The 22059-nt window shown below is 35.6% G+C and overlaps 1 pseudogene; it reads left to right on the plus strand.

Moving 5' to 3' along the window:
- Window positions 1-4822: 4822 nt before the first annotated feature.
- LOC109268884 (protein FRG1-like) lies at window positions 4823-20498 on the plus strand (annotated as a pseudogene).
- Window positions 20499-22059: the final 1561 nt, after the last annotated feature.

Genomic DNA, 22059 nt, shown 5'->3' on the forward strand with positions numbered 1-22059 from the left:
CAAAGAAACAAACAGAAAACCAGACACTTAAATACAGAGAACCGGGGGTCACCGAAGGGAAGTTTTGTGAGGCGGACAGGCAAAATATATAAAGTGGATTAAAATGTACCAATTTCTAGTTATCAAGTAAGTCACAGGGATGAAAAGTACAGCATAGGTAACATAGTCAATGATATTGTAAAAATGTTGTTTGGTGATAGATGGTAACTATACTTCTCTTGATGGGCACTGAGTAATATAGAGTTACCCAATAACTACATTGTACAACTGAAAATTTTATAATATTGTATGTTAATTATATTTCAATAAGAGAATTGGGATTTTTCAGCATACACATGGTGTTAAAGCCATGAGTATCTCTCTTAAGAGATTTAGTTTAGATTGGATGCAATGCTACTAGGCTTAGTGTTTGAAAAGAGGAAGAAGTACCAGAAAAAGAGATTAAGAAGTCAGATTCAGTGAGATTTATGAAACGCCAATAAAATGTATTCACCTAGAACCAAAATTAGCAAGAGTTTCAAGCAGGAGTGACTAATCAACTATATTACATGTGCTGACAGACCAATTAAGATGAGGGCCAAGAGTTGAACATTGGATTTAGCAACTCTGACAAAAATAATTTCAGTTTAGTGATCAGAATCAAAGCTTGAATAGAGTGAATTCAAGAGAACATTAGAGCTTAGTCATCTTGCGTAACTGAAAATTTACATCAGTTGAACAGTAACTCCCCATTTCCAGCTTCCTCCAGCCCCTGGCAGTCGACTTTCTATCTCTTCGTGATCCTGATTTCAATTCCTGTGGACATATATCCTGAACAAGTTCTAAATATCTGTTGTATAAAATAATATCTATAGTTAACAATACTCCATTTGCACTTAAACTGTTAAGAGATGGGCACCTGGGTGGCTCAATGGGTTGAGTGTCTCTTGATTTTGGCTCAGGTCACCATCTCGTTGTTCATGAGCTTGAGTCTCGGTTCTGAGCTGACACAGTGCTCCTGCTTGGGATTTTCTCTCTCTCCCTGTCTCTGCCCCTCTCCTACTTGTGCTGTCTCTGTCTCTCTCTCAAAGAAAGAAACATTTTAAAAAATTATTAAGAGAATAAGTCTTATGTTAAGCGTTAACAAGCAAACAAAATCAAAGGGCTATAAAGAAACTTTTTGTTGTGATGGATAGGTCTATCACTTTGTGGTAATGATTCCCTCCAGTATATGCATATGTCCAAACTCATCAAACTGTAGAGATTAAATATATGCAGTTGTTTGGGGCACGTAGGTGGCTTAGTCGGTTGAGGTTCGGGCCCTTAATTTCAGCTTGGGTCGTGATCCCAGGGTTGTGGGATTGAGCCCTGTATTGGGCTCTGTGCTAACAGTACAGAGCCTGCTTGGGATTCTCTCTCTCTGCCCCTCCCCCACTCGTGTATGTGCTCTCTCAAAATAAACATTAAAAAATAAAATAGACATATACAGTTTTTATCAATTATATCTCAATAAAGCCAGGGATAGGGGAGACCATTATGGGAGAGAAAGCTTAGTGGTTTCTATAAAAATATCTTTTAAGTACCTTGCTATAAATGGGGTTATATTTACTCTAATTTCTTCGTTTTTCACAATGAATGGACAATGGTTTTAATCGGCTTTAGAGTAAGGATTGAGGTATTTGTAATTTTACTCTCTGGCCTTTTCTTAAAAGTGTAAAAGCAGTTAGTTGACTATAGAACATCCATTCCCATTCTTTGAAAATTCCTTAAAGGGTCATCAATCCTGAACTCATCAGATACTATTAATGCATGTCAACAAAGCTGTATAGCTTGTGCTTATCTTTAAAAGTAAGGCTTTTTTGGGGCACCTGGGTGGCGCAGTCGGTTAAGCGTCCGACTTCAGCCAGGTCACGATCTCGCGGTCCGTGAGTTCGAGCCCCGCGTCAGGCTCTGGGCTGATGGCTCGGAGCCTGGAGCCTGTTTCCGATTCTGTGTCTCCCTCTCTCTCTGCCCCTCCCCTGTTCATGCTCTGTCTCTCTCTGTCCCAAAAATAAAATAAAAAACGTTGGAAAAAAAAATTTTAAAAGTAAGGCTTTTTTGTTTGAATATTCAAAAATGAATTTACTATGAATAATTTAACGTCTTATTTTCTTTTTTAGTATAACAATAGATGATTATTTTATTATTCAGCCTCTGTTCCACATTCAATGGGGGAAAAACACATTTTCCCCTAGTTTTTTCTTTTTCTTTTTTTTTAACTCTTTGAAATTATATGTGCTTGGTCGTACAGCTATTAAAATGTGTCTTCCCTTCATAGCCAAAAAACAAACAAGAAAACCATAAAATTTGGGGTAAGTTTTTTTCCTAAGAACTATTAAATTCTATTTGAATAGTAAACTCACCTTGCACATTATTCAATCAGAACTAGAATTTACAGGACTGATTAACCAGGAAATAATTGTTCGATCTTATCAAGAAAAACTCAGAGGTAAGTAACTTAGGATCAGTATTTATCCAAATACTTTCTCTTCCTCCTGTAGGTCAGAGGATGAGCTGGATTATACCAGGTGTTTTGTGAAGCTTTTTTATAACATAGCTATGCATCCAAGATATTTAGTTTCTTGAGGATCTTAATCTTGCTATCAATATTCAAAGAAAGGCACTATGTCTTTTTTAAATGTTTATTTATTTTGAGAGAAAGCACGAGTAAAGGAGGGGCAGAGAGAGGAGAGAATCACAAGCAGACTCTGCTCTCTCAGCTGTCAGCAAAGAGCCTTATGGGGCGGTGGGGGGGGGGGGGGGTTCCATCTCATCATGAGCTGAACTGAAATCAAGAGTTGGATGCTTAACCAACTGAGCACTCTAGGTGCCCTGAAAGGCACTACATTTTTAACTCAGCACATACTAAATGTAAGATGTAGTACCAGGTGCTAAGCAAATAACTATATAAACTCATGGGTAATCATCACAATATTCATGTTTCTATGCTAACTACACTTTGTAATACACTAGTTGTATTTTGAATATGTAAAAATTGGCTCAAACTAAATTAATAATGTCTGCTGTTAGAGTTAGTAGTCTAAGTCATGAAACGATGTGACATTCTCATCAGTAATAATCATTTTCCTAATTCTACATTCCATTGAAATGAGGTAATTCAGACAAGTTTTGTATCTTACTATTTTTAAAAATAAGCATCATTTTACCTAATTGTTTTTCCTAACGGGCTGAACTGTTTCCCCTTCCTGTTATAGATGGGAAATAAGCTGGATTAGACCTGGTGTCCTTTGAGGTTTTTCTTTAATAACCATGAGGCACCTGGGTGGTTCAGGGGGTTGAGCCTTGGATTTGGTCTCAGCTCATGATCTTGCAGTTTGTGAGTTCTAGCCCCACATCAGGATTGCTACTGTCAGTGTAGAGCCTGCTTCAAATCCTCTGTCTCAAAGTCTCTCTCTGCCCCTCCCTTGCTTATGCTCTCTCTCTCTCTCAAAAATAAAAATTAAAAAAACTCATATATGGTCACAGCCATGTGTCCAAGCTATTCAATTTCTTTCTGATCTGTAACATTTTTCATGAAGACCTGCTTAAAATTATATTTTATACTCACTGGGAAGAGATGTTGCTAAATAGATTCCATTACATAGATGTGCTACTAATATTCACAACTTATCCTGAAAATCAACAGCCAGAAGCTAAGAGGAAAAAATTAGTTTGCATCTACCAGTCAATTAAAACTTACGTGGAGTCTCAGGAGAATATGAAAAAAAGGCAGGAGATACACTAACCTTCAGAAATGTTGACAGTGAGGAGGGAGATGGTCTAAGTCCCAGAAATATTTAGGTCTTGATTACAATGCATTTCAGAAAGACTCTAGATTGGCCCAACCATCAAGAAGAAGTGTCCCCTGTAAGGACTTATTAGTGTTTCCTGCTGATGATCGGTATGATTTTGCAGTCATCCTTTATAGCAAAGAGTAATATTTTAACATTGTTACAAACAAAGACTATAGAAGGTCATTTTAGGATTAAAAAAATTCAACCTTCCTTTGAACTCTTACCTACATCACCATCATCAAAATGGGAATCAGTACTTAAATGGATCAAAACAGGATTCAAATCTATTACATTTGGGGTTTTATCTTTTCTTGATGATGATAAAGCATTATAATGGAGAAGATATCTTCATTGTTATCTTCCCCCGTTGACTAATCATGTAATAATTCTTTAATTCCCTCATCTACTCAGTCCATCTGTGCTTCCTGGATTTAATACCCTCAAGTTTAAACGTTCTTGTTTCCTCGCATATTATGGTTTAGACAACCTGTTAAAAAGTTTAATATTGCTCTCTCAATATCGATAACAACAGAGGGACAAAAAATGCCTTTCTCACAGTTCAGAACAATTTGGTAAACTTCAATTAACCAGCAATACCATCATTTCAAATTTAAGAATTATATTACTTTAATTAAACGATCTTAGCCAAAAGTTTCCTGTAGTTACTACTAGATATAACAGTTCTACAAAGGTGTATATCATCATTTAATAATTTAATTAAGCAGGGGATTAGTAAATTGTCACTGTTGTATAAAAAGTATTCTTAAGTAAGCCTGACCCCTAATGAAAGACTCTTCTGTTTTTGTTTTAGTTTTGGAAACAGCATGAGTGGGGCAGATGGGCAAAGAGAGAGAGGGAAAGGCGGGGGGGGAGGAGGGGAAGGAGGGAGGGAGGATCCCAAGCAGGCTTGACACTCAAATACAGAGCCTGACACGGGGGGTTTGATCCCATGACCATGAGGATCATGACCTCAGCCGAAATCAAGATTTGGATGCTCCACCTACTCAGGCATGCAGGAGTCTCAACATTCTTCTGCTGTAAGACAAAATTCTCCAGAAAATGTGGATTTTCTATCAGTTCAGACTAGTCAGATTGCAGGTGACAGCGTGGCAAATTGCAAAAACGACCATAGCACTCCACCAGTCTTCTCCTTGACAGTATGACTTAGCAGTTCTTTGCATCAAGAAACGGAATTTATTTCTCCACCCCTTGAATTTGGGTTGGCTCTGTGACTTCCTTTGCCAAGAGAATGGTGGCAGACGGCATAGTGTAGAAGTTCCAAGCCTAGACTGCAGAAGGTCCTGCTCTCTTCCTTTCCTTCTCCTGGAGACCTACCTGGCTGCCATTTGAACAAGACTGGACTAGCTTTCTGAAGGTAGATAAACCATATGGTGCACAGAAAAGGCACCCACCTGAAGTTTTCCTAGTCCAACTGAGCATTAGCTGGTATGGTACCTGACTACAAAGATGTGCAAGGCAGTGCAGCCAACATCATGCACCTACCTAACGTTACATCAGCAGACTTGCCTAGTTGACTCACAGACTCTTAAGCAATAATAAAATGTTTTAAGACAATTAAGTTTTGTGGTGCTTGGTAAGCAGCAAAAGCTAACTGATCCAGGTGGAAAGAAACCCAAGAAAAAGGGAGAAATCATTGTAATCTTAGTGAAATACATCAGGACAGCTACAGGAAAGTCAATGATGAAAGCCCCTTAGGAACTACTAGAACCCAGGGGTCAATCTTATGCTTCGTCTTCTATATATCAGTCAACTAAGGCTAGGGTTACATTGCACAAAAGGACAGCTCTTTAGCAACACTACTGAGAACACTGTCAGAAAAAGAGGTTTAGGAAAGATATCCATCGCAAACTCTTGTTCAGTTGTGAGAAGACCTGTGGTTTTAGTCATAGATAGTACATTATCCATTAATACCCATCCCTCCTACTACGCAGACCACTTCATGACTCCTAATGTATATTCTGAAACCCCATCCACTGATGTGAACCTGTCTGTGTATCCAAATTTCCTCTTTCATCCTGTTTCGTACTTTAATACCCTAACTCCCAGCTGATTTTGGCAAAATCATGTAATATTCTTTCACAGTAACAATATCTAGAAAGTAGAAGAATCCCTTTTTAATATTCAAGAGTCTGAGAATCCATGCAACTCAAGGAACCTACTAAGTGCAAGGTAGCGTAAGCAGGAATATACATTCTTTGAATGTCAGGTCAATTCATGTTCTGGCACAATCACATTATGACTGATCTTTACTAAGCATGTGTTCATGAAATTCATGTAAATTCAGGTAAAATAAAGACTTTTTGTTTTAAAGTCTGAGACCTGAATCACTGACTCCATTTTTGTTGGAAATAAGTGAGTGATCTTGCTCAAAGTGATAGGACCTAAAAAGTATGTTAAAATGTTTTACTAGAAAATATATTTGTTATGCAAAACAAAGTGAGAATAGAAAGATATTTTTTAAATTCTCATCATTCATGAATGTTAGGTGTGAACATTTTTAGATTAAAAATTATTGTTAGACGTAGGTCTAAACTTAAACACAAAATCAAACCTTTGAATCTAGTCAGTTTTTGAAAGGGTAGCATTCTGGTGACTCCATCAATGATAATCAATGGTAGTCAGCCATGTCAATATAATCTTGTGCAAATGGAGGATGGTAATCAATTTTCAAAAGAGTAAGGTTTTACTCGATTTGGTGGCTCTGAAGAGATGCATGTTGTGCGCGTTTTGCGTTTCATTTTGGAATTGAACAGTCTACACAATTTTGTAACCATATATATGATATATATTGTATACACACACACACACACACACACTCTCTCTCTCTCTGGAGGGTTCATATCATATTATTTTCAAATGATCCATTTCATCTAATGTCATTGTTTTTACAAGATGAGTTTTATAATGTTTGGTAATTTAAAATTGCTTGAAGAAAATATGCTGAGAATTTTGTGACAAAAATATAATGTATCATATACATGGTAAAATGCTACATCTAGCTTAATCATATATATATTTACAAAATAAATTATTGGACACCTATTACTTAATATTGCTTTCTTCATTGTAAATGCTTTCTGTTTATGTCTGTTATCTGTCCATTTATAAAGAAATAATTGAATTATCAAAACATATATCCTTCAAGCAACTGTGGACAAAAAACAAATGCAATTTTTTTTTCAACGTTTTGTTTTTTTTTTTTATTTATTTTTGGGACAGAGAGAGACAGAGCATGAACGGGGGAGGGGCAGAGAGAGAGGGAGACACAGAATCGGAAACAGGCTCCAGGCTCCGAGCCATCAGCCCAGAGCCTGACGCGGGGCTCGAACTCACGGACCGCGAGATCGTGACCTGGCTGAAGTCGGACGCTTAACCGACTGCGCCACCCAGGCGCCCCTGCAATTTTTAAAACCAGTGGCATTTCTAATGAAAGGTATTTCACTGAAGAGCCCTGGTGAATTTTATCTAAAACAATAGTGTTTAGAAACAAGTATTTGGCGACTGGATGTGCTCAATGTTGTTGAATACAACTGCTTCTAACCTTCTCAGCAAACAGAGCTAGGAAATACACATTTGTACATACAAGACATCTATACTTACCTATCTCTTCATCAATACTCAACACCGCGAGTTCATACCAATAACTCCAATTTCAGTTCAAATTTAAAAGCTTCATTTAATTTTCCCCCCTTGCTTTATTTGTTGTGCTTCTCTCTCACTGTGGTACCCAGTATTCAGAATAAAATAAATTTGCTTGATCTTTTCAGTCTTAGGCTATCAAAAGACAAATGCATCTGTGATTTTTTGGGATGTTCTCAGACACGTCTCCACAAGAATTCTTCAACAAGGACTTCATTTTGCCTTCATTCCTGAGAGTTGCTATTTTTGGGGTATGGAATTCTGGGTTGAACTATTTTTTCCCCAGGAATTTTAAGATGTAATTCCATTGTCTTTTGGCTTCCATGGCTTCTGAAAAGAAAAAACCATTGTAATTCTAATCCCTATTCTTCTCTATATAATTTTTTTCTTCTAACTTCAAAATGTTTTCGGCTTTATTGAGGTATAAATGACAAATAGAAATTGTGTATACTTAATATGTACACTTGATGTTTGAGTATATGTAGACACTATAAAATGATCCCCCCAATAAAGCTACCTAGTATTTTTATCACCTCACATAACTTTTTTTTTATGGTGAGAGCACTTCAGATCTACCCTTTTAGCAAATTTCAAGTATACAATACAGTATTGTTAACTGGAGTCAGCATGCTGTATGTCAGACTTCCAGACCTATTCATCTTTCATAACTGAAACTTTCTCCCATTAAATAAACATCTCCCCATTTTCTTCATCACCCAAAGTCCTGGCAGCCCCATTCCTCTCGGTGCTTCCAGAAGTTCAACGATTTTAAATTCCACATATTTGTCTGGCTTATTTCACTTAGTGTAATACCCTCCAAGTTCAAGTAGGAGTCCAATCGCAGACATGTAAGGACGTTTGATATTGTCCAACAGCTTTTGGATGTTCTGGAGTTGACTGTTGCTACTGTTAGTTCTTTTCTCATTTTGTGTCATTTCCTAGGATGTCTTATAGCTACTGACAAGCCTGCCAAAACCTTTTTTGTCTTTCTACCTGTTATTGTTGTTACTGTTTCCATTGACTCTTTCCTCTGCTTTCCATCTTGCTCCTGTTATTGGTAAAGGATGTCCATCCTGTGCACTCGATGCCTTTACATGGTAAGCATTGTTATTTTAACACCCTTATCTGACAGTATCAACATCTGGTTCTTCGGTTGAGTATATGTTTATTGTTCTGTCTCTTGACGTTGTGATTTTGTGTTTGCCTCAAATTTTTTTATCAAATCATGGTCATCATGCGAAAATAGGAACACTGAGTTATATAGCATTTACCTCTGAAAATGGACATACCTGTTCCTGTGCTAGATTTTTAGTTTTAGCTGGAGTTAGTTGAATCAACCTCTTCCAGAGTTGGGCTGGTTTTGATATGTGTTGTTAATCTGGGTAACTTCTACTCATCCACTTCCATTTGTTTCTTGCATTGCCTGTGGTTAGGATGTTGGCTTGGTTGCTGTAGGGGTTTTCTTCAATGCTGCTGTTCCATGTTTAAGTTTCAAACTTCCTGGTGACTGGTGCCTAAGAGGGAAGCTCTATGTATGTGTCCCTCTCCCAATGGCAGTGTGTGGCTGCTTATTACTCAGTGTTTGCTGCCATGCCAGTGGAGTCAGGTGCCAGGGGAGTCTAGGTTGGTGTCTCAGAGTGTCTTTCGTGGTGATACTACTCTTACTCCTATGGAGGCCAAACTCTACCTTTTTTGGCAGCTATTTTGTGGAAGAGGATTTCTTGTCTTTTCTTCAGAAGTAGGGAATCTCTAAATTTTCCCACCATTGGCCTGTTGTAAAGATTTTTTTTCCTTTTTGTTTTGTCTTTAGTTCCTCTCCACTAGCCACACAGGATGCTCACAGGTGCTCACAAAGATTGCCGCCCTTCTCCAGTAGCTTAAGATGCTTGTTCTGCACAACAAAAAAATGGTCCTTGTGGACCATTTTTTCTTCCTTCGATGGCAGCAACTTTTATCCTTCAGTTCTGTACCACTCATGGAGGCTTTATTCAGTATGTGCCTCACCCCTAATCATCTTCGTAGCCAGTAGAGGTCTCTGAAGAAAGTCTGTAAATGCATCCTAACTCCCTTTGTGTCTGAAGCTCAGAGGGGCCATAGACACTCCCCCTAGCGCACGCTCAATGTTCAGCACATTTTTAAGTATTGTAGCTCAATTATTTTTATCCACTCATGTGGTGCTTGGTGTCCATTTTGCTCATGTTATGCCAAGGTGACCCAGGGTTTGTATTCCATTTCTCTTTGGAGGAGCTGGTTTTTCCAAAGAGTTCAGGCTACTTGCTTGCCCTGCAAACTCTTCTCTTCAATAACCTGAAGAAAATTTATGAAAACGTATGCTCTTGTAGTTTATCCAGCTTTTCCTTCTTGTGAGGACAGCAGCGGCCGGTGTTATCAGCTTTCCACCCCGTTCATGGGAGGGGTACCCAGAAAGACGATTTTGAAACTTATTCCACATGGTTTCTTAGAGGACCCCAGTAACATTAAGCCCCTACTGCCCACAGCATTATACCCACTCCTCAATGACCCTTTATTGATTTTTCATACTTTCCTGTCACCTTCTCCTGCTTTCTCTACTCTGCACATCTTTCTGGGATTTACTCCTAAATAAAACCACCATCACTAAAGTCTTTTTAATACGATATTCCAGAGGGACTCAAAATAAGACACATGTGTTTCACCTCATGTCAAAACTTAGTTGTCCTCACGGAGCTGAAGTCATGCCTAGAACTGGGAAATAAATGTACTCATAGATCTAATGTATGTTTGCTTGTTTTTTTGCACTTAGTTTTTCTATTTCTCTCCCCCTCTCTAAAGGAAGGAAAATCATTTTTATGAGGCATAATGTATAACCTCTGTGTATAATTTCTACTGCTTAAGAAACCTACCCTTTCTTCCATGCAACAACTTGCCATATTCTGGATAATTCTAATACATTTTTTAAAACAAGTTTGGTGGAAAGGACTTCACTTAGTATCAGCAGTAAGGTAGTAAGCTATCTTTCTAACATTGTTCTAAAATCATTTGTTTTGGGGGCACCTGGTGGCTCCATTTTGTCTCACTTTTGATTTTGACTCAAGTTACCATATCACAGTTTGCCGGGACTGAGCCCCACATCAGGCTCTGTGCTGACAGCATGGAACCTTCTTGTGATTCATTCATTCTTTCTTTCTTTCTTTCTTTCTTTCTTTCTTTCTTTCTTTCTTTCTTTTCTTTCTTTCTCTCTCCCTCCCTCCCTCTGCTATTTCTCATAAATTCTGTCATGAATTATATGTTTTTGTTTAAAATTATCCATGTACAAAGACATTTAGAAAAGATGTTTCTAAGTTAAACAAGAATTTCATTTAACTATACTGCACAAACCTTAAAAACATCTCATTCCAGGGACTGGCTCAGTCGGCTGAGCGTTGGACTTCGGCTTAGGTCATGATTTCGGGGTCTACGAGTTCGAGCCGTGCGTCAGGCTCTGTCCTGACAGCTCAGAGCATGGAGCCTGCTTCGGATTCTGTGTCTCCCTCTCTCTGCCACCCCCCCCCCATTCATTCTCTGTCTTTCTCACTCTCAAAAATGAATAAATGTTAAAAAAAAATTTTTAAATCTCATTCCAAAAAATTCACTTATAAATAGCTAGATCAGAAAAAGGTTATGCACATGGAAAATACCATATTTTCTATGAATTTCTTGGGTTATGAGATTAACTGCATAAATATGAGTTTTGGTATTGTATTTTTAGACAAGAGGCTCAGAGCTCAACTCTTTATCTGAAGTTCTCTGGCCTTGAAAATATAGTCCTATTGTTTTCTGAGAAAATAACTTCTCAAAATGCTATAAATGCATTTTGGCTTGAGGCAGATCTGGAAAGGTCCAGGAATGGATTGTCTGAGCTTTATAATTCTATTCTTGAAGTTAGGTAAAATAAAGAATGGGAAACAAAAATAAATTTTTAGAGTTAAAAAAAAAATTATTTGGGTAAAGTAGAACTTTAAAAGTTAATGTAGAACTTTTATTTAAAACTAAGATTCATTTAAAATGAATGTTTTAAGATTCAGAAAATATCCCACTTATTTCTAATTTAAAATAGTGTATGACTACAATAATTCATTAAAATATGACCAAATTATGGCTATACCTTTCATCTACATTCTGCCTAAAATCATGATATGATTGTAATGTACTCATTTATAAGATGATTAAGAACAGTACCGATTTTATTTTGCTTGGTTTAGTTTACAAAGTAAATCAACAACTTTTAAGAGAAGATTATTTTATTGCTCACATAATCAAGCATTTCCATGATAATGAAGTATGTTTAAAGTCACAGGGGAAATTGGCAGTTGATCATTCAGGGAGGAAGGGATAGATCTCACTTCCTTTATCATTCAACTTTCTGTGATTTAAAAACAAATAAATTTCCTGATTTTTAGAGAAAATTAACTTTTTTTGGCACCACAAACATTATTTGCATCAATTTTTCAGAACTAAAAATGTTTCTTTGTCATGTGAATAAGTTATATGTTAGAGCTTTTTTAAAAAGCTCCAAAGAAAAAGCTTTTAAAAAATTGGAAAATTTTTAAATGTTTTCAAGGAACCAGAAGATAATTAATGAATGTATTTTATATTTTTAGAATATGGCTTTATTATTAATTTCCCTCCCAGTGTGCATCGTATTTCACGAGTTAAATATATGATCCAACCATATGTTAATCTTTCCCTTGAAACTAATGATGAAATCTAAATAGACACTGAGCATTCTGCTACCAAGAAAAGAAAGTTAATATCACAATAGAAGAGCAAAAATACATGGCAAAAACATGGATGTTTTTCACCCTCTATGTCAAGCTATTCCTCACCTGAAGACAGATTTTGTAATGTGATTTCTTGTCTCATCAAAATAGAATGTAAAATTTGTTTAATATTATGAATATTAGTTTCTAATCTTAGACCAGTGGAGATTTAATTTTTGCCCTTGCATTATTATACTAATTTTAACGAGTCTAATAATGAATTTTTCAAAGAAGACAAAAAAGGATAACACTAATAATGGTGATGGTAGTGCATAAAGAGGTAGAGGGAAACATAGAGAAACAAATTTAAATGGCTATGAAAATTACTATGCTGCTTACCTACATACATTAAAAAGTGGATTACTCAAAAATAGTTTACCTTCATCTCACAAAATCTCTCTGCATTACATTCTGAAAATCATGATCTACAAATAAGCTAGTACATGTTCCCATAGAATCCTTATGAAGTAGGATAATATAAAACAAAACAAAAAACCACCTTGAGTATTACATAAAAAGGGATTGATTTATAATTAGCTAAAAATAAAAAATGCTATATCCAATTTTGTAACTCTGTCAATATGGAAAGAGAAGTTTCTTTATCACATTTGTGTTTCACAGCAAAGGGATGATTAATAGGAAAGAGAAGACTGGCTGAGCCCAAGAGCCTAGCACTGAAAAGTTTTGCACACATAAATACATGAACACACACACACACACACACACACACACACACACCAGAGACCCACACATGAAATACTGTCTTGGGATTTAGGTATTAAACCAGTTTGCTAACTACATAAAGATCATCTATATCATAATACCCTAAAGATGTTCTTTAAAGTTATGCATTAAAAATTAGCTCTCTTTAATATTTTTCACCTAGTAACATGTATGTGTCTGTTCATCGCGCTTGTCACACCTATAATTTTAAGTTAGTTTTTTGTGCCTATTTGCCTAACATCTCTTTTTCCATACAATCATTGATGATATGGATCATAGTCATTTTGTCCATCATAAACTCAGTGCGTGACACAGTGCCTACAACGTGACAGACACTTAATACCTATATCTATTGAACAAATGTGAATGTTTAAAGCAATGAAAGGATGCGTTCTTAAAAGCATCACAGTTTTCCAAACAGTGATAGAAATAGTTTTCCCTTGGTATAAGATCAGTACTGAGCTCTAGGTGAAAATTTGAGATGTTCCATAGTTACTGCTCTCAGAATACCTCACAACTCAAAGCAATGAAGTGAATAGAGCCTTTGGATTAGGTCTATGTCTCAAGAAAAATTAAGTTACCGTTCGACTTACACGGTACGGTGTAAGACCAAATGTTGCTACCAAACCAAAATGAGTCTTTGTAGGTAATGGGTGTCATACTCCTTTAAGGAAATCTTAGGACACTCACCATGGACTAGGAGCTGGCTTTGAAGTCTGGTCCTGCCCAATGTCCCCAGGGAAGCTGTGGAAGCCCTCACTGCCTCAAGTACCTCAATGAAAAGTGAGTGTGTGATATACCTAACATATCTGAGGAAGAAGTATTACTTGTAAACCTCTTAACTGAATGCCTGGCACATATCAGAAGTTTTGGTATAGGTTAGTTTTAATAATTTTGACGACAATTTAAAGTTACGTTTTATGCCTTGCATTTATATATGAATGGTGCTTCAGGAGGCAAATTTTCTTTTGATGAGAAACGACTAGAAGATAGTCAAGTTAACCAACAGCTCAATAATTCAATCATATATATATATATGATATATATATATCATATATACACACAATATATATTATATATTACAATATATATATATATTGTATTATATATATAAGATTATTCAGTGACCAAAACACAAATATAACAATATATAAATATATATTTATAATATATTATATATAAATATATATAAATATATTTATATATAATATATATATTTGTGTTTTGCTCACTAAATATATATATTATATGTAAAATAATATTTATCAATAATTCAATCATATTTATACACAATATAGGATATGTATTAAAATATATATTATATATGGTATACTATATAATATAGTATAGCATAATTATAATTATATATATATAATTCAATTATCTATGTATAATTCAGTGGCCAACACAAATATATATATTATATATTTATAATATAAATAATATATAAATAATATATAATATATAATATAAATAATATATAATATAATATAAATAATATATACATATTAATATAATATAATATAATATAATATAATATAATATAATATATAATAATATTCAGTGACCAAAACACAAAAAACCTCTAAGAATAAAGTTTGACTTCTAGTAGATGAGGCAGACAGTGACCAATAAACATAATAGTTACATTGTATGTTAGGGGATGTCAAGTACTATATAAAAAACAAAAGACATTAAAATGGAGTAGGACTGAGGGTTCAATATTGGCACAGGTTAGGCTACAATTTAAAAAAAGATAGTGAATACATCTTCAAGGTTCATTGGCACAGACTCAAAGGTAGTGAGTGTGTTAGGCATGTGGAGAATATGCCAAGTACAGGGAAAAGCCAGTGCAAAGGCCCTGTGACAAGAGTAACCATGACATAATCAGGGTACATCAAGGAAGCCTATGTGGCTGGAGTTGGGTGAGTGGGGGCAATCATATAGGAACTTCTCTATTTTTTTAATCTTCTGATATCTTTCCCTTAGTTGCTAAGATGTTGAATGAAATATATTTTCGTGTAATCAGTTATACATTTTTAAAATTATTATTTAATAGTTAATTTTGTTTGTATCATAGAGCTTATAAAACACCAACATCTTACAAGAACCTGTGTCTGATATTTTTTCCATAAGTGACCAGGGGTTGATATAATTTTCTTTCACATCATCAGGTCTCTTAACTGATACTATCTTCAATCAAACTTACATTCTTCTCTCCCAAACCTATTTTGTTTCAGCATTTCTTAGTGATGGTCACATAAGAATGGAACAGCATAGTTGTCCTTTGCTTTTCTGTCTCCCTGATTCCTCTTATCTATTGAATCATCAAGACTTGCTCATCTTTTCCTTTCAACAGTCTTTCCATTCTCAGTTCTACTTCTTCAGCTCGGGGGCGACGTGAAGGCTTCTAACCTACTTTTTACACCACTGTCAAATTAAGTGTGGTGAGTGTGCAATTCTCCATTAAACTGTTCTAGCAGGACAAATCGATAACTGGTGGATGGGGTTACAGCAGCTCTTGAATCTCTCCATCCCTCGGCCCCTCCTTGTCTGTCCCATATTAATTGGGTAGTAATTTAGCCCTGGCTCCAAGTGGGACTAAGTATATGTTAACAAGCACCAGCGTGGTATTTTTAGTGGCTTTCCAATACCGTTAAGCCAAAATGCTCCTTCTAGTGCTGACTGAAGCAGCAGAAAAAGTAATGAGAAACCTGATTTATGACCTTATTTAAAGGACAAGTTTGTAAAGATGAGGGGACTCTTAGGGTGGGGAATTCGCATGATAGATGAAGTTAGGGAGTAAAGGTTGCTGCAATACCCCCAAAAGGCGACAACATCGTCTTCCAGGGAAACCGAAGAAAGCAAGCCACCCAGGTGCTTCGGAATAAAAGACAAATTCGTTTTCCAACACAGATTGGATTATATTTGTTTGCAGTGATTTTATGAATTTATATATTATACATTATATATATATACATATACATATACATTATATATATATATACATATATACATAATAATGTATAATTTATATATTACACATTATATATTATACATTATATATATCATCCCATAGCTTGAAATGTCAGAGATATAAAAATATCAAATTTATGAATAGTCTAAAATGCAAAAGGTATAGTTGTGTCATTGCCATATTCCACTGAAATTTCACTGAACTTGGATTCAATGTCTAAAGAAAACCTAAAATGAAGTAAGAAATACAACTTAGACACAGACAGACTTTCTATTTATATAAAAAAGAAATCAGGTTTCAACAAGTGGATGATTTTTCTTAACGTGACATTTTTTGGCCCCAAATATTCACCCATTCAGTGTCCTAGAACTTAGCACATGATTTATAACCCTCAAATAATCTGTGCTATATAGCTATAGTTACAAAATTGAATGACTGGATGAACTGAGACACACAGCCTAGATTTGAGACTCAGGTCAATGCAATTTTAGGCAAGTAAGTTATTTTATCTTCATAGGTTTCACTGATTTTACAACTGAGATGATTATGTTGACTTGTTGATCTCTAGGACCCAGCTCAGTAGAAAGAGTGGCCTTGAGAACAAAGAAAGAAGATCTGTATCTGTATCTACCTTTATCTGTATCCATCCCTATCTTTCGATTGAAAAGCCACATAATTCAATTGGAAAGTAAAATGCAGCTCACTTATTTCCATTATTTCTATTAAATCATGGATTTCCATTATTTCTATTAAATCATGGCTGTGTGGTCAGGGCAATTCTCCCAAGGGCACTCTTGCACACAATGTTCACTTTATGTGAAACCAAAACAATAATTTAAGGAGCTCCAGAAGGTACGTGAGTCCATTACAAAAATCCACTTGGCTGCATTCCTTAAAATTAAAAATGAGAAAAAGTTAATGCTTCCTGCAGAACTTTAATTTCTGAAAATGCCAAATGCACACATACATCTGTTCCTTTTCCCATCCTATCAACATGGTCATAATTGAGTTACTGCCTCAAATTCAATATGGCATGTATATACATGAAAAGTGATCTAAGTGCCTTCAACAGAAGGATAGAATATACATCTTATAATTCTTTGTCAATTATTAAGTTAAATACATTAAAAATAGACATATATAGATAGGACATTTTCTTAACTGGGGTAAAAACTGTGTAAACACAAATATTGCATTGTATCCCTGACTGTATTATAAAGTTAAAATATAGACTTTATAATGATTATTTTAATATATATTAAATGATTTTCGGAAGCACTCGGTCAGAGCCTCTTTCTCTCTCTCAGCTCTTTAAGGGGAACATTCAAACAAAGCCATGAAGAAAATATAAAATAATTGCGTAGCAAACACATCACACAGTACACTTCTGTGGCAAGCAGAATTCTAAGATGACCCAATGATCCCCACCCTCTGTTATTACATCCATAACTAGGATACACTACATGATAAAAGATATTTTGCAGATGTAATTACAGTTACTAATCAATTGACCATATTATCAGTAGATTATCCAGGTGAACCAAGCCTAATGAGGTGAGTCCTTTAAAAACAGTGTTTCCAGGGTGCCTGGGTGGTTCGGTCGATTGAGTATCTGACTTCAGCTCAGGTCATGATGTCACAGTTTGTGGGTTTGAGCCCTGCATCAGGCTCTGTGCTGACAGCTCAGAGCCTGGAGCCTGCTTCGGATTCTGTCTCTACCCTACCCCCTCTCAAAACCAAAAATAAACAAAGATTTAAAAAAATAAAAATAAAAACAGTGTTTTGTTGCACTATATGCTAAGTAACTTGGATGTAAATTTTACAAAGTAAATTAAAAAAATAAATAAATCAGTGTTTTCTCAGGATGATAATAAAAGAGGAAATCAGAGAGATCCAAATGCAAAAAGGATATTATGAGAAAGAGAGAGAGAGAGGCAGAGAGGGAGGGAGAGAGATTTCATTGCTGGTTCAAAGATGGAGAAGGTTTTTAGAAAGGACATGAGAGGATTCTAGAAGCTAAGAATGATCCCAGTTGACATCCAACAAGAAAATCAAAACCTAGTCCTACAACAGCCTGAACTGAATTCTGCCAAATGAAGTGAAGGAGCCTGAAGGTAGATTCTTTCCCCAAGACTCCAATAAAAGGCTATTCCAGTAACACTTGGATCTCAAACTTGTGAGACACTAGGTAGAACCCCCAGTAACGCCCATATCTCACCTACAGAAGTGTGCAAGAGGTGGTTGTCTTGAGCTGCTACATTTGTGGTAACTTGTCCTGCAAAAATGGAAACCTACTAACACTTCTAAGGCCTCAGATTCATCTCACATAGAAAAATAAACTGTAGATGAATTCAAAACCTAAGGGAAAAACAAAGCTCCAATTTTTTTTTAAATACAGGAAAATGTCTTATGACCTGAGATCAAAAAAATGACATTTTAAAAAGAAAAAATAGGAAACACAAAAAGTAATAAAAACAATAAATTTGGATCCACTGAAAATCTCAGAAAAAAACCTTGCAGATTCAAAGTAGAAGGACAAATTATACACTGCAAGAAGATAATTTTTAACATATATTACTTAAAATGATCATTTAATTATAATACAATAAATTTTAAAAATGACAACTCATTAGAAGTCAATCCAACAGAAAAAATTAGAAAATCATGTAAAAAGAGAAATTATATAAAAATTGAAATGGTTTATACATATATGAAAAATACTCAATCTCAGCAGTAAGTAGAGAATTGCAATTTTCCTAGAAAGCCATATACTATTTCATGCCTATCATATTGACCAATGTAAAACAGTCTGTATAGCAATAAAAGGGAAATTTGTATGAGGCTTTGGACACTAAATTGCTGTACTTTGGAATCTAATTTGGGATTACCTAATAATGTTGAAGGTTCCAATTCCCATTAGTCAACTATCTTATTTCTAGGTTACTCCTAAGAGAAACTTGCACATATGTTCAGGTGGGGAATTACAACTTGCTTCTAGTGAAAAACTGTAGGATACTTAAATTGTGGTCTTCCAGCAGAATGTGTAAAATAGAAATGATGTTAAGTTACAGGCACTAGATACTATTCATCTTAAGTTAAATAAATCCCAAGATCCTAAATTTCTAAATACATAATTTTCTAGCATTGCATGGGAGTTTCCCATTTCTAAGTACAACTTTTATAACACTAAACCACACACATAAACACACACACACACACACTTCATCAACTGTCAATTTCTCATTTACCTGGCAAATAAAAATACGTCCATCACACTAAATAAATTTTAAGGTATGTTCTGGGAGGGGTCTCCTCTAATCATGAGTCATGTCATGATTTATCAGGGCTTCCTTCTTTCCTTGGTTCCTTGGTTATTCCTAACAGATAAAGGATGGCACTGGATATGGGTTATATTGTTCTTTATTTGGATTATCTAAGTTAGAAATATTATACACATGGTCCATAACAGTAATGGCAATTCTGGTTTAGCAACCTCCAATCTTTAATAACTTAAATATTACTAACAAAATATTGTCTTTGAGACAGGGTCTTATTAAAGAAAAGTAAATTTGGAAAGAAAGTTTGAAAAATAAAGAGAATTTAAAAATATAATTAAATGCAGGGCGAAAAACACCAGGGACCCAGGAGGGACACGCCATTCCTGCTGTTGCACGCACTTTCAGGGAGTCTGTGCTCTTTCTTCATTTTGGGACCTCCTTCATCAGTTTCTACTCCAGGGGAGGTATTTTGCCCTTAGTCATCCCCCACCTTTTCATAGAGTATCACTAGAACCAAGGCTGAATACCCCTATGTGAAGTCCACCAGACTCATGTTCAAGGACCGAGGCTAAGAGTAAGAAGAAAAAGAGTAAACAGAAGAAGAGAGAGGATGAAGAAACAACTTCATCTTATAATCTGGTGGACAGTAACAATCTTTGGTGAAATACCAGGAACCATAGCAATTGAAATGGATAAAGGAACCTACATACATGCACTTGACAATGGACTTCTTACACTGGGAGCTCCACATAAAGAAGATGAGGAGGGCCCTAGTACCCCAGAGCACTTTACACCTGTTTAATTGCCTGATTCCAGAATTGTGCTGAAATCTGGCTATGGAAAATACCTTGGTATCAAAGCAGATGGACTTGTTGTGGGGTGTTTGGAGCAACTAGACCAAGAGAACAAGGGGAACTAGTCTTTCAAGAGGAGAAAATGGCTTTATTGGCCTCAAATAGCTGCTCAGATGCAATGAAGCAGGCAATATAGAAAAAAAAAAAAAGTAAAACAGCAGGAGAAAAAGAAATGATAAAGATTAGATCCTGGGCTGAAAGAGAAATTAAGAAAAAGGATGATATTCCAGAAGAAGACAAAAGAAATGTTAAGCAGTGTGAAATCAATTATGTAAAGAAATTTCAGAGCTTCCAAGCCCACAAACTTAAGTAAAGACGCCAGTGAAATTCTCAAAAAGGCCTGGAGAGATGGGTTTTTGCATCAAACACTTCTGGACAGGAGAGCAAAATTGAAAGCTGATAGATACAGCAAATGACCAGAATTTGTGTCTCTGACTTCTCCTATTTTTTTTTCTGAATAGTCAGTGGAATGAAGTGTTTTTGCAAAATATATATAACATATAAAATTAAATGCAAACACTTATTTATATGCATCCTTATTTTATTAGTTGGGCCACCAATTTTTTTAAGTTACCCTAAATAAAATTCAGAGTTCAAAACTTTACATGTTTTCTTTCTTTCTTCCCCGCCATGGAGGGTTCTTCAGTAAGGGTAGTTAAGATCTATTTTATGAGAATTTCGACTCTTAGAGTAGATGTGTTTCTATTTCTCCTGACGACTACCACTAAAGCCCTTGGAGACACATATATTATTTCCCTGGATTTACATAGATCTTTAAATGTAAAGGAAACCCAAGAAGAATTTGAAAGGTGGAAAGAAGAAGGCAGAAAGGCTAGGAATCTTGAACCCTGATAAATGGTATGTGATGATTTGACTGGGCTCTCATTACAACATGTATAAATAAACCAGGCTGGTTTCTAGGAAAGCTGACAACATAGCAAAATCAAGGAAAAATAGATAAAAGCAATTCCTCATGGTGTTACTTGAGTAGTATGGAAAGACTGGATTCTACCCCCACGCAACAGTAATAAAGTAACCCTTCTCTCCCCCACTGGGGTAATATCAAGGAGGCTGAGTAAAGAGGCAGGACTTTCCCCACATTTCTGGAATAATGAGCCCCATTCACACAACATCAGTGGAAGCAGTGCCCGAAACAGTAACAAAGGACCTCTTCCCTTCATAGATGTGGTATGAAGAGAAACCTAGCAGGGGGTCTGAACTCTTACTCCTGGGTCAGCAAGTAATGATAGTCCTCTTCCCTCCATCTCAGGGTATCAGTGGAAGCTGAATAGGAAGCCTGGACTTCCATTCCCATGTGAAAGTAACAGACATCTTCTTCCTTCTTCAAAGAAGTGATTTAAAAATTAGAATGTATCATAAAAGAAATAGAAAGCCTTAGTAAAAAAAAAAAGAACCTATAAAGAAGAACCGAATGGAAACTTAAGGACAGAAAAATAAGGTAACAAAAATTTTAAAACCCGATGGATGTATTTCACACAACGAACTGGACAGAAGAAATATTAGACTGGGAGACAGAATAGAAATTACCTGAACCTAAACAACAGAGAGAAAATACACTAAAACAAAAACAGAAAACAGAGACTGAGGGACATGTGGGATTATAACAAAAGATCTAAAATCCCAAAAGAAGATGAGGCTAAAAACTTTTAAACTACTTAAATTTGGCAAAAAAACATAACCTATAGATCTAAGAATCTGAGCAAACTCCAATAAGGATAAATCATGGCAGATTCATTGTAATTAAACTCGTGAAAAATTAAAGACAGAAAACAAACGTTGAAAGCAGTCAGAGGAAAAAACAACACCTTACCTACAGTAGAAAATCAACTCTAATGAAAATAGACTTCTTATGAGAATAAGCGAAGGACAGAAAGGAGAGGCACACTATTTCCCAATTATGAACTACAATTTCAGAACCTAATATTCAGTGAAAATATCCTTTAGTAATGAAGGGAA

This window comes from Panthera pardus, unplaced genomic scaffold (assembly GCF_024362965.1).
Source record: "Panthera pardus isolate Hobbes unplaced genomic scaffold, ASM2436296v1 HiC_scaffold_8, whole genome shotgun sequence".
In the NCBI taxonomy this organism is placed as follows: Eukaryota; Metazoa; Chordata; class Mammalia; order Carnivora; family Felidae; genus Panthera; species Panthera pardus.